Consider the following 13,621-nt stretch of genomic DNA (forward strand, 5'->3'; position numbering starts at 1 on the left):
TGCTGAATCATACCTAAATCATAACAATATGAAAATTCCAACAAGTATGTGTTTTTAAGTGAACCATCTTTCTTCCAAAGATGATTCTATCACAACCCTTCTGTCACATCTCTGAGTGTAGGAATTGTAAGCTACTTCAACATGTCATTCGGGTGAATCATGGAATGTACTTTTTAAAAAAAACTTCTTAAATGTAAGGAGATGTAACTCTGAGGTGTTTTTTGTGTCACCATTCATTCATTCATTCATTCCACTTTAACTAAATACCTGATGTTCTAGACGATTGCTACTGTAAAGCCTCAAGGAATAAATAAACAAAAAACAAACAAATAAATAACCAAAGTATCTAATAGTTATTGATGTTATGAAATAACTGTTGAATATTCATCATTTCCCTTCATCCTTCCAATAAGCCTATAAAGGAGGTCCAGTAGATCTTTCTTTTCCAGATAAACAAACAGGTTTAGAGTAATTAAGTAACTCACCCAAGCTGGTAAAGAGCAAGAGCCCAGGTTTGTTCTACTCTAGAGCGTATGCTCTCAATCTCCAAAAATTTGTGTCTCCCGTGAACTCCACACTGGGATACTACTGTATACTCTATTGATGGGCATACATGTGCAAGCAAATAATTTTAACACATCAAGAATACACAGTGTGATACTGGAGCACAGCAGAAATGAGGAAAATGTGCACTGCAGAAGTGGGAAAAAGAAGTGCAATGACACGGGAGTTGCTGGATGGAGAATCAGGAACAGACATGGCAAACAGAAGGGAATTGTGTTCAAACCCAAGAAGGCATGAGATGGCTGAGCAGTGATGAGATTCTCAGCATGGAGGTTATGCTGAGCAGGTGGAGGCCAGATTATTAAGGATTCTAATTGTACCAATAAGCACTGGGTGATGTATGGACTTGTTGAATCATTATGTTGTACTCCTAAAACTAATGCAACACTGTATATTAACTATGCTGGAACTGAAATTTTATTTTATTTTTTTAAAGATTTTATTTATTTATTCATGATAGGCACAGAGAGAAAGCCAGAGACACAGGCAGAGGGAGAAGCAGACTCCTCACAAGGAGTCTGATGTGGGACTGGATCCGCAGACCCGGGATCATGCCCTGAGCCAAAGGCAGACACTCAACCATTGAGCCCCACCCAGATGTCCATGGAATTTAAATTAAAATAAAAAATTCTAAGTGTATAACATGTTGAAAAGGTCCTTAAACAGAAATACTAGGTGGATGACTGACCCCCTTCTCCCCCCACAAACATTCCCTGTTTGTACTGCAGGGAATGGACAGAAGAGGGCAGCGCTGTTGGGTGGGCAAAATGATGACCTTTGTACTTTCATTTTTTTGTTTTCACTTCTGAGGACTTTATTTCAGACAAAAGAGTGAGATTTATGTCTTGTAGAAGGAGCCATATATAAGTAAAGCATAATGACATCTCCCATGGCTTCCATGGGATACTATGAGCTAGTTGCTATGTTGGAAACTTTGCATATATTATTAATCCTCAAAAATATTTATGCATTGATTTTGCATTCCACTGGTAGATATCTCTGGGACAAATCTCCATTTCATTGATGGAGAAATGGAGGCTCTAAGTGTTTAAAACACTTGCCCAAAATATTACAATTTTAAGTAGAAAAAAAACAAGGGGCTCCAGTTATATTCTGAGCAAGGAAAATAGAGTTTGATGAATTTGCAACGTTCCAAAAGGCCTCATTGAGATGTGTAAGTTATGACATGTCTGTTTTTTAGAAAGTCTCTGTACTTTTGTAATCACACTTAATATTTGGAAAATGTTGGTCAGGATAGATTTTCAGTCTTTTCATTAAAAAAAATAATTTTGCAATTAGAGTATGAGCTCTAAGGGAAAATACCATGGACAAACACAGAGCAACTCTCTTGGATTAACAGCAATTTACAAAACAAATCTAAAGAGATTGTGCAGTACTATCAGATAAACACTTTTTTATATTGATGTCTGGAACTGTACGTTGACTGCTTGCCATTCTCTGCAGTGGGAGTTCAGGCAGCATCCAGCCAAACTAAAATAGATTTTATAAAATCAAATTGATTTTTTTTTTTTTTTGGTATTTGCCCTCAATATAGCACCATTTCTCATATACTTGAGGCTGACCTAAGTTTGGGAAATTTGCCAATCAATTGTTCAGACTTCTTTCTTTATTTTATAACTCATAGGATATTATTGACCAACACAGGAAAACATCTGTTATAAAGAAAGCCAAAAGCTACTAAGAACTTAATAATAGATGGTCACCTTGTCCTTTTTGTAGGCACTCCAGAGGTGGATATTAAACTCTATCAACCTAGTTATCTTTAATTAATTACATTCTTCTAGAGGTTGATGCCTCACTTTGTCCAACTTTTTACAAGGTAAATAGGATAATTTGCCTAACGATTCCAGCTTTTGGAGTAGAGCGGGGGAGGGAGTTAGCAGATACAGCACCACTCTTTTTCACTCCTCAGCAGAGGGTTGAAGTTCAGCCAGAGGTCTTGTATAATAGGAGTTTTTAGAGGATATTTAGTGAGGTCCCCATTGGAACATTATCTATATCACAAACAACCGTATATCATTTGGTAATCATGGGCAAGTTTCAGCTTGGGAAAGACCTCATGTTGATTAGCTTTATGTAAGATGGAGAGGTCCCAATTTTGAGAATGCCAACATACTTCTATCCTATCCAATCCTTCATGTCAAGCAGGATTATCTAGTGGAGGAGTAGAGGTAGGGGAAAGGGAAATAAGCTCTCAAGCCATCCCTGGACACCAGGAGGTTTTCACGTACCCTTCTTGGCGAGGATATAAAATGAGGGTTCCATTGCTTCTAAAGTCTCTTAAAGCTTTAACATGCTCTGCTCCTAAGGTCTGTCATTTGCTCTCTCCGTTGAAAGCAGGGTGTTGGCTGTCCAACCTGCATGGCCAGGGAGAGAGAGCTCTCAGCAGAGCTACCTGCTGCTGTTGTTATGAATTTTCCCTGTTCCTTGCAGCTAGTATTGCTCCTTTGCAGCCAGTAGGAGTCGAGAGGCAACTCACATGTTTTGCTAGCCAGAACATTTGTAGAAGAAATGGCCTGGCCATCCAAGCTGGGCTGTGGCTCTCCATTTTTATTATTTTCATTCTTGTAACAAATCCTCCTTGCCCTGTTAATTCATCAGTTTTCAAACATTTGGGGACACAACCCATAGGAAAAAACAAAATTTGATTCCTACCTACACACGCAAACATAAAATTTATACAGACACTTCATTAATAAAAGTCAGGTAGGAAGGCAGACAATAGTCTTACCATAATTTTACTGTAAATCTGCATGTCATTAGCAGAGGAATGAACATTAAATGTACATTTTGGTAGCTTTGACCAACGAGAATGCATAAATATTGAAAAGAAAGGGATTTGGAGAAACACTAAGGAATAAACAAGGAAACTGGATCCCAATTCAACTCACAGATTCAAATGACATCAACTGTGGGGAAGCAAAGGCTCAGAAATAATACTTTCCGGAGGAGATGCTTCAAGGGTTCAACGATTAAAACTAACTTCATTTTACCAATGGTTCTTGAGGCATAGAAAACAAGACAGATAAAGGCTTGCTGGCATTTCATGCAAGTTACCATATGACCTCTCTGGTGCTATCTCAGTATAGCAATGAGAGGGGAGACAGAGAAACAGAAAACATTCACATAGATACTGCTAGAAGGATGCTGCCCTAGCTAGAAGACTAATTCACTGGAAGCTCAAATAGCCAACCAAGGACAGTATGCTAAACTAAATCTCTGTGGGGAAATGGAACTTGGCTATCTGATGCATTTACATATACAATTCTTTCTCTTTGTTGGAAGAAATTCGTAAAACTCCATTACAAGGCTCAGATATAGGGATCTGCTTTAGCTTAAATCTTAATATCAGTACATGGATAGTTATAAAAGAATGTTTACTTTCCAAAGAAAATAAATGGGTTGATTGAAATTAAATTCAAATGCCTGAAACAATATGAAAAGACTCAAATTTTGTAGTAATAAAAATTTTATGTCTAGTAACAGCCAGCAGCTATTCTTCAGCTTAACCCTATTATTATTAGATCATGAATAGCCAGTTTGAGTGGAGATTCAAGGACATGGATATTTATGCTTATCTTGCTGATTTATGGTTCAGCTGATGACCTGTATCTAAATAAAAATGTTTATTCCCATTCTTCTAGCATTCTGTCTCCTAAGAATGTATTTAATCCAAGCATATAACCATAAATGTGCTCAAACGTTGATCTATAATGATGTTTCTTGCAGCATGGCTTATAATGGAAATAGTACAAAACAGAAGCAGAACAAACGTCACTTACAAAGAGGCTTATTTGGTCTACCCTCACACCTTTACATGGTGGGGACCAGCCCACTCTCTCCACCTTAGCTCTGAGGTGCCCCCATCTCTTACCTGAACTACTGCAATACACCCTACCTGGTCTGGAGGCTCCCACGTTGTCCTCCTCCAATACATTCTTCCATAGCAGCAACACTGATCTGAAACCATAAATCAGATCATGTCATTCCACTGCTTAAAACTGTCTTGGGGCTGTCCATTGTGCTTAAAATAAAATCTAAACTTGTACCATGGCTTCAACTACCTTGCATGAAATGGTCCCATATACTCTCAGTTGTGTGTATGCATTCTTTGTTGTTTGGTTTTCATTTTATATTGAAATACAACTTATACACAGTCAATGCACAGATATGAGTGTATATCTTGATGAATTTTGATAAACGGCTTCACCCATATCACACATACCTGTATCATAGTATAAAACATTTCTGCTACCCTAGAAAAATACCCTTCTCAATTAATCTCTGCCTTACTCCCTAAGGGACGGTTAGTGTAATTTCTATCATAATAGATGAATTTTGCCTATTCCAGAATTTCATATAAATAGAAGTATATGGTATCATCTCTTTTGTGTCTGGTTTCTTTCATGCCACATGATGATTTTGAGATTCACTGTACAGGAGTTCATTCTTCTCTATTGCTGAGTAGTATTTCATAGTATACCCCAGGTGTTAATCTTCTGGCTACCTTTGACCATATTTTATGATACTCTTATTTGTACTCATTCATCTCTAGCCATGCTAATCTTTGATTGGTCCCTTGAACAAACTTCTTTTGAATCTTTAGGGTCTTTGCATCAGGTGTTCCCTTTTGCATAGAATTCTCTTACCTCATTCTTCACATCGCTGGTTTCTTCTCATTTCAGGTCTTAGAGGCCTTCTTTGGCCAGGCTATCTAAAGCGCCTCTACATAAATTTTCTCTATTATTCCTTTCTTTCTGGCATAACATTGTTCATGATTTACAGTTGTTTTATTTTTCACCAGTTCTGTGTCTTCCCTTCCAGAATATAAGCTCTCTGAAAGCAGATACAAGGTTGCTTCTTCATTATTTTGTTCCCAACGCTTATTGGAGTATCTGGCATGTGGAACGCATTCAATAAATTTTGAGTAAGACTAACTTGATTCAAATGAATATTAATTATTTAAATTTAAATTATTGTTTCAGTAGCCATTATAATACCCTTGGGGAAAAATATATGTTATAGAACATTTAGGTTAGAAGGCAGTTCAATAGGTAAGTTACATAGCAGTATAAACTCATTTTGGGAAAAGTAAAAATTATATGTATCTGTGTATGATTAAAATATTTATTCTCTCTCTGAAAAAATAAATAGGGGACCCCTGGGTGGCTCAGTGGTTTAGTGCCTGCCTTCGGCCCAGCATGTGATCCTGGAGACTCGGGATCAAGTCCCACGTAGGGCTCCGTGCATGGAGCCTGCTTCTCCCTCTGCCTGTGTCCCCCCCACCCCTCTGTCTCTCATGAATAAATGAATAAAATCTTTTAAAAAATATAAATAAATAAATAAATTTTAAGAAGAAAAAAAGGACACCCTGGGTGGCTCAGTTAGTTGAACGACAGACTCATGGTTTCTGCTCAGGTCATGATCTCAGGGTCCTGAGATTGAGTTCTGTGTTGGGCCCTGTGATCAGTAGGGAGTCTGCTTGTGATTCTCTCTCTCCTCTTCCTGTGCCTCACCCCCCACTCATGCAAGCATGCTCCATCTCAAATCAATCAACCAATCTTTAAAAAAATAATATCCTGAGTGGTGTAATTTTTATCCTCTTCATCACACTTTTTATATTTTCCAAAATCCATGCAATGAATATTCATGAATTTAATAGTTGAAATAATTTCTCTTTAATCAGCTGCCTTCATATCTAGTTCAGTGCCCTGTTGACTGACACCTGTGTCTTCCTTTACCTTGATTGCATTAGGCAGGCACAGGCTGAGTCCAGACTAGAGGGAGTTCATTCTGAGTGTTTAGTGAGAGTATAGGGTGACCTTTTCAGAATCAGAGAAATCAGACAGCAGCTCCAAATGAAATATTTTCTTCTGTCTAGTGAAGGGGGTCACCAAACATTTTATGTAAAAGGCCAGATAGTATATATTTTAGGCTTCATGGTATATTCAGTCCCTGTTGCAACTAGTCAATTCTAGTTGAAATTTAGTGTGAAAACAGCCAGAGACAAAATGTAATCAAATGGGTGTGGCTGTGTTCCAATAAAACTTTATTTACAAAAACAGCTAGATTAGGCCCAGAGGTCATGGTTTGCTGACACCTGATCTAGTGTAACATCTCAAACTTTATTTCTTCATCTTTTCCAACTATCTAGCAGAGTCAGACCATCTGGCTGCACTATTTGCACGCAGTGTGCTCTGCTGACCAAGTTAGTCAACTGTAAGCTTCAGTTTTCATGCCTCTAAAAACAAGGATAACACTAGTCTTACTGCATAGAAGCTTTTTGATAATTAGATAAAATAATTCACCTAAAGCACCCAACCCAGGACTTGGCATATAGTAAGTGCTTGTTCTAGTTATTCTGTTTGCCCCCCACATCCATTCTCAGGCCTACTCTGTCCTGTGCCTACAGATGGCATCGCCCAATCCCTCTTGCTAGCTTGCCCCCAGTTGAATTGGCCCTGTACCCCAATAGGAGGTACTAGCTGGAGACTGCAGGGCAAAATGAAAGAGAGAGCTTGAGGCATTTATTTTCCCTCTCCCTCCTTATTTAGCACTGCTTTTCTGTCAGCAGCGGGGCCTGTCCCCAGCCATGGCTCCCATGGCCCCAGCTCTTTCTCAGTGAGCTCCAACAGCACAATTACTTTCTCTTGACCTTTCAGTCTTCCCACTGTTGCTAGTCTCTGGATGCCTTCACATCCTTTGCTTATTCCCGATACCTAGATAAAAAGTATCTTCACTAAATTATCTTTATTTGAAACTTACAAGTGAATCTTCATTTGAACCAATTCTGTTCTCACCTGACATCCTGACTAAAATACTACTTTTGGTTAGAGACAAGGAGAGTAATGTTAACAATGGTGATTACTGTGTCACTGGTATAATTATCGACTACTTCAAAACTTTTTTCAAGTCTAGGACTTTGAATTTCTATTTTCCAGTATACTACCCATTGTCCTGATTCTGGCAGCTAACACTGTGACGTTTGATACTTGGTTACTGAGGCTAGGGGAAACCTCGAGAGGTTGACTAATTTATTTTCTTGCTTCAAGGTATGAAACATGTTACAAGGACAGACAGGAATCTACACTGCTCTGCCTTTTATCCTCTTCATGTAGGGAGAATTAAAATCCAGTAATATAAACCCAAAAGTCAGTTTTCCAAAAGTATGAAAATCACTTATCACATAGTGTTATATCCATTCTTGTGTCATTCTTCTTCCAAGTGAGGACCGGAATAGGATAATGGACAAGGATAGGATAACAAATTATTGTAATTTAAGACTTTCTAGAGCTAGAAGAACCTGACTAGGTGTTTAGGGAAGTAGTCACAAGTCTATAGTGGACAACCTATATATGGATTGAGCTCTGGTATAGAGGCTCTGAACTAGGACTCTCTGAACTACAACTTTCTGCCCTGTTTTGGGCTGCTAGGTGGGCAGGGTCACGGTGGCCTGAGAGCAGGGCAGGATGATGTCGGGCTCCTGGGTGGCAGAGACAGGCTGCAACTGCCTGGGGGCCGCCATGGACTCAGTCCAGCCGTTGGCGGGGAGGCTGGGCAGGGCCTGTTCACAGTTGGGACCTTCATAGCCTTCGTTGCAAATGCAGAGGTAGCCCTGGGAGCCACTGCTGCTGCAGTTGCCATGGTGACAAGGGGTGCTGGCACAAGGATCTTCCACGAGCTCAAGTCATAGCCTTTGCCTTCTCCTCAATGTTCTGCTCCAATTCCCTATTTGTTTTCAGTGAATTGTTCTCTCTTTAGAAGTTAGGGTGTAAAGCTCAAAGAGAAGCCACCTTTTCTCATTGTCCAGTTGCTCCTCTCTGTAGAAACATCAAGATCTCCAAAAACCACTAATTCTTTATTCCATATGTCTATTGGCCTATTGGTCTTCTCCCTGCTACCTTCCTGAGGCTGAAATTGGATTGACTACCATTGCGGCTCCTTGGGGCTACTTATATTTGACTTTTCTTAATTGGCTCCACATGTTTTGAGTTGGCATATTACCACTGTATTACTTCCATTTTTCAAAATAAGCCTAAGAAAAACTATAATTTCAAAATTGTGCATTTAAATAACAGTAGGGGACAGAGCTGAATTTGACTTTCACGTCAAATAACACTGTTGACTATATCTGAAAACTGGTCAATAGGTGTTAAGAAAATCATTGTATTTTATCATTTATACAATGAAACTTTAAGTGATCCTGTACACACACACACACACATATTTATTTTGCCAGCTGTGTTTTATTGGAAAGGATTGTCCTTACTCTAAGATACCTCCTGCTTTTTTGGTGTTAAAATAATCTTTCTTTTATGAAATGATAATAATGAACATAATAACAACATGTGCCTGGCACTTTGTTAAGTGCTTTGCCTGCAGATAGGAGGTAATTCATCTGTAATTTTTAGGAGAAGCCTATGAGGGGAGCACAGCTGTCATCCCCACTTAAAGAGACTGAAGAGGAGACGCAGAGTAATGAAGCATCTCCTTCAAGTGGCTGATTTGGACTCCACCTAGGTGGTATGGCTCTAAAGCCTAAACATACTGTTTTCTAATGTTAGATTGCAGCTGCTTTTTGTTAATGATCTTCCTTGGGAAAACTTACTTGTCATGAAATTCCAAAGTCTATGAACCACTGGACTCTCCTCGCCATTCACCATATCTGCTCCTGCAAGGCACGTAGAAGGGAAGAGTGTGGGTGGGCTGGGGAAGCCATGTCTGGACCTCTGCACTTCCTGAGGGGTCAGCACAACAAAGGACTGTAGAAGTAAAGGATATTCTGGTAGGTCCGCAGAGCCAAAGGAACAAAAGGGCCAAGGAGAGGCTTTGTGGCTTTCATGACACCATGTGGGATATTTTTACCTTGGGCTATCACCACCCCAATTGCAAAGAACACCACCATCATCATAAGAAAGCAAACCTTACTGAAGCAGCACATGCTGAGAAAATGTGGCCAGAGTCCAGGAAGCTGTTTCTAGAAACCACACCCAGCTGAGAGCCTTCACCCCAGCTGGGAAGTCTGGTTATTGTTTGGATCACCTTGTAAGGTCCCTGTGGGACTCCTTTGCTCTATCTGATGGTAGCATTAGAGGACAGGCTCTGGGAAGTGGGGGTCTTTCATGCTGCTACATCCCTCACCTAATATAGGGGCAATGTATCCTTGCCAGGTGTGATGTTGTGAGTATGAACGGTTAAGTTGTCTCAATTAGTCTGTGCATGCTCCAGTTTACTCTAATAGAGTAAAGGTATTCTAAGTGAAGATTTCCCTAGAGTTGGGGCTCAAGGGGGATTTGAAAGCCACCTACTCCATCCTGTCAGTACAGAGAAGTACATCTACACTAAACCACAAATAAATGAACTAGAATCCAAGCAGAATCTTGGTTCTCTAGTTACATAGAAACATGAATCATCAGACTAAATAGTATAATACATAGTGTAGAAAATGCTGCTATTCAGTCATCATCCACATGGGTCACAAAAAGGGCAAATATATATGTGAGCAAATGCCTACATTGTACGTATGTGAAGACAGCCCTTTGGTTTCCAACTTTGCACTCTCACCTGGGAATGTACATCTTTTTACTCAAACCTAGCCATGCTCTTTTTATGGCCACACCAATAATGCACTGCTCAGAGCTGTTCTTTCATGTTTGCCTTTATTCCACACCAATAATGCAATACTTGAAGTTGTTCTTTAATGTACCTTTATTATTAATAGTAGCTGCCATTGACGGATCTCTACTTTGTGCCAACACCATTCCAAGGAATTTATACTCACTATTACATTTATTTATTATTACAACTCTATGATGCTGGAACTTTATTTAATTAATTAATTAATTAATTTATTTATTTATAAGACTTTATTTATTTATTTGACACAGAGAGAGAGGGAGCACAAGCAGGGGGAGCTGTAGGCAGAGGGAGAAAGAGAAGCAGGCTTCTTGCTGAGTAAAGAGCCTGACATTAGGTTTCATCCTAGGGCCCTGGGATCATGACCTGAGCTGAAGGCAGATGTTTAACTGACTGAGCCACCCAGGTGCCCGTATATTCCCATTTTAAAAATAAAGAAATGAAGTTGAAAAGTTATCATTTCCCTAAGGTCAGGAGGTCAGGACCACAGTTGGGATTTAAACTAAGTGGGTCTTTCTAAGATCCACTCTCTTTCCATTACATCTTTTCAAGCAATTATTCTCCAATCTGTGTGAAATTACTACACAGCAGTCACGGAGGTATCCTGACACATCCCTGCACTACAAGTCCTGTTCAGCATATGGGCTGGATCACAGGGCCAACCCTTGACTCTTGATGCTCAGCAGATATTGGTTAATATTCCAGATCCAAAGCCTTAGAGATCTGGTTCTGCCAGTTAGTGACAAGTAGGTGTTGGCAAAATTATTTTTACAACTGCTTAAAGAAACAAGTTTTCTCATTTCTCAACCATAGAGAAAGTTAGCTAATAGAACTTTGGTTTGAGAACAACTATGTCACATGGAAAGCATCTTGATTTTGATGCTTTAGTCTTATGTCAGTTCCCTATTGGGAAGTCTGATCTTGTGATAGTAGAGTTCAGCTCCAGATCTGTAAAACCAAAGGAAAATTTGGATATGTGATGGGTTTCAGTGAGTCAGGTTCATCTTGGTCTTCTTCCACAGCACAAATTTGTTTGACAAATTTGAAATATTCCATGCCTTTGGTCATACAGCAGATAATCTAGATAATAGAGTTGAGAATTTTTTTTAAAGATTTTATTTATTTATTCATTAGAGAGAGAGAGAGAGAGAAAGAGAGAGAGAGAGAGAGGAAGAGAGGAAGAGAGAGAGAGGAACAGACACAGGCAGAGGGAGAAGCAGGCTCCATGCAGGGTGCCCAACATGGGACTCGATCCCGGGTCTCCAGGATCATACCCTGGGCTGAAGGCAGCGCTAAACCGTTGAGCCACCTGGGCTACTCTAGAGTTGAGAATTTTTGATGATGCTATGTCACGCTTAAATGGAAAATTTATTTTAATTTGGGAATATAACCTAAAAGCAGATTATGTGATGTGTTTTTGAAATTTATTTCAGCAAATATTTATTGAGCATATACTATATGTTCTAAGTTCTGGAGATAAAACTGTGAACAAAGTTGATAAAAGTTCCTATGTTCATAGAGATTATGGCCTGTGCAGGAAAACAGACAATAAGCAAATAAGTAAAACACATGGTACAATGTGCAAATACTGTGAGGAAAAGAAAACCAGGAAGTGGTGGTGAGGAGTGATGGAGTGGGAGGCGTATTTTTTAGAGGATTACTGGGGAAGGCCTTGCTGCGAGAGTGACATTTGAGACAAGACATGCAAGAGCTGAAGGAGTGAGCCATGTGGATATTGGAGGGAAGAATATTCCAGACATAGAGAACAGAAGTACCAAGACCCAGAGAGGGTGCCTGGCATGTTGGAGAGTTGGCAGGATGGCCAGGATGGATAAACCGGGCAGTAAGAGAGCAATAGATCAGTGAGAGAGGAAATGGGCATATGTGACCTTGAAAGCCATGGTACAAACTTTGCCTTTTGCTTTGTGTTGAGGAAGCCACTGAAGAGTTTTAAATAGAGAAAACACTTAAATATTAACAAGATTCTCTGGATTCTGTGTTGAGAATAAATATTATTGGGAATAGAGGGGAATATCAGTGTATTAATTTTCTATACTGTGTAAGAAATTACCACAAACTTAGTGGCTTAAAATAATATGTATTTATGATGTTATCTGTGAGTCAGGAGTGGGCAAGTTCAGCTGGGTTCTCTGTAGGCTGTAGTCTAGATGTCAGCCAGGGCTGGGTTCTCATCCAGAGGCTTGACAGGGGAAGGATCTGTTTTCAAGCTCCCTCTGGTTTTTGACAGAATTCACTTTCTTGCAGCTGTATGATGCATGTAGCTATCTTCTTCAAAGCCAGCCATAGAGAAAAAATAGAGTGAGCAAGGTTAAGAGACAGATAGACTCTAGAGCAAGTCTATTAGCAGTATAGAATCTCATATAACATAACATGATCATGGGAGTGACATCCCATTATCTTACCAAAGGCATTGGTCAGAAGCAAGCCACAGGTCCTACATATACTCAAGAGAGGAAATTACACTAAAGTGTGAATGCCAGGAAGTGGCGGAGCATGGAAGCTACCTTACTGTCTGTCATCACAATTAAGAAAAACCGCCGGAAACCACAAATGTTGGAGAGGATGTGGAGAAAGGGGAACCCTCTTGCACTGTTGGTGGGAATGTGAATTGGTGCAGCCACTCTGGAAAACTGTGTGGAGGTTCCTCAAAGAGTTAAAAATAGACCTGCCCTACAACCCAGCAATTGCACTGTTGGGGATTTACCCCAAAGATACAGATGCAATGAAACGCTGAGACGCCTGCACCCCGATGTTTATAGCAGCAATGTCCACAATAGCCAAACTGTGGAAGGAGCCTCGGTGTCCATCGAAAGATGAAGGGATAAAGAAGATGTGGTCTATGTATACAATGGAATATTACTCAGCCATTAGAAACGATGACTACCCACCATTTGCTTCGACGTGGATGGAACTGGAGGGTATTATGCTGAGTGAAATAAGTCAATCGGAGAAGGACAAAAATTATATGGTCTCATTCATTTGGGGAATATAAAAATTAGTGAAAGAGAATAAAGGGGAAAGGAGAAAAATGAGTGGGAAATATCAGAAAGGGAGACAGAACATGTGAGACTCCTAACTCTGGGAAACGAACTAGGGGTGGTGGAAGGGGAGGTGGGCAGGGGGTGGGGGTGACTGGGTGACGGGCACCGAGGGGGGCACTCGATGGGATGAGCACTGGGTGTTATTCTACATGTTGGCAAATTGAACACCAATAAAAAATAAATTTATAAATAAATTTAAAAAACCAATTAAGAAAAACCAATTAGGAGGCTCTGCCAATAATCCAGGCAAGAAATATAAGAATTAGACTATTAAGGGATCCATTGTATAGTCTTTACTGATTCCTCTGGTGCTGATAATGGCTTGGACTGAACATGAC

The 13,621-nt window shown here is 39.8% G+C and overlaps 1 long non-coding RNA gene across 4 annotated transcripts in view; it reads left to right on the forward strand.

Annotated features, from left to right (window-relative positions):
• Positions 1–13,621, forward strand: part of LOC112658487 (uncharacterized) — a 71,453-nt gene that overhangs the window by 42,378 nt on the left and 15,454 nt on the right. The gene's annotated exons all lie outside the window — the stretch shown is intronic.

This window comes from Canis lupus, chromosome 12 (genome assembly GCF_003254725.2).
Source record: "Canis lupus dingo isolate Sandy chromosome 12, ASM325472v2, whole genome shotgun sequence".
Taxonomy (NCBI): Eukaryota; Metazoa; Chordata; class Mammalia; order Carnivora; family Canidae; genus Canis; species Canis lupus.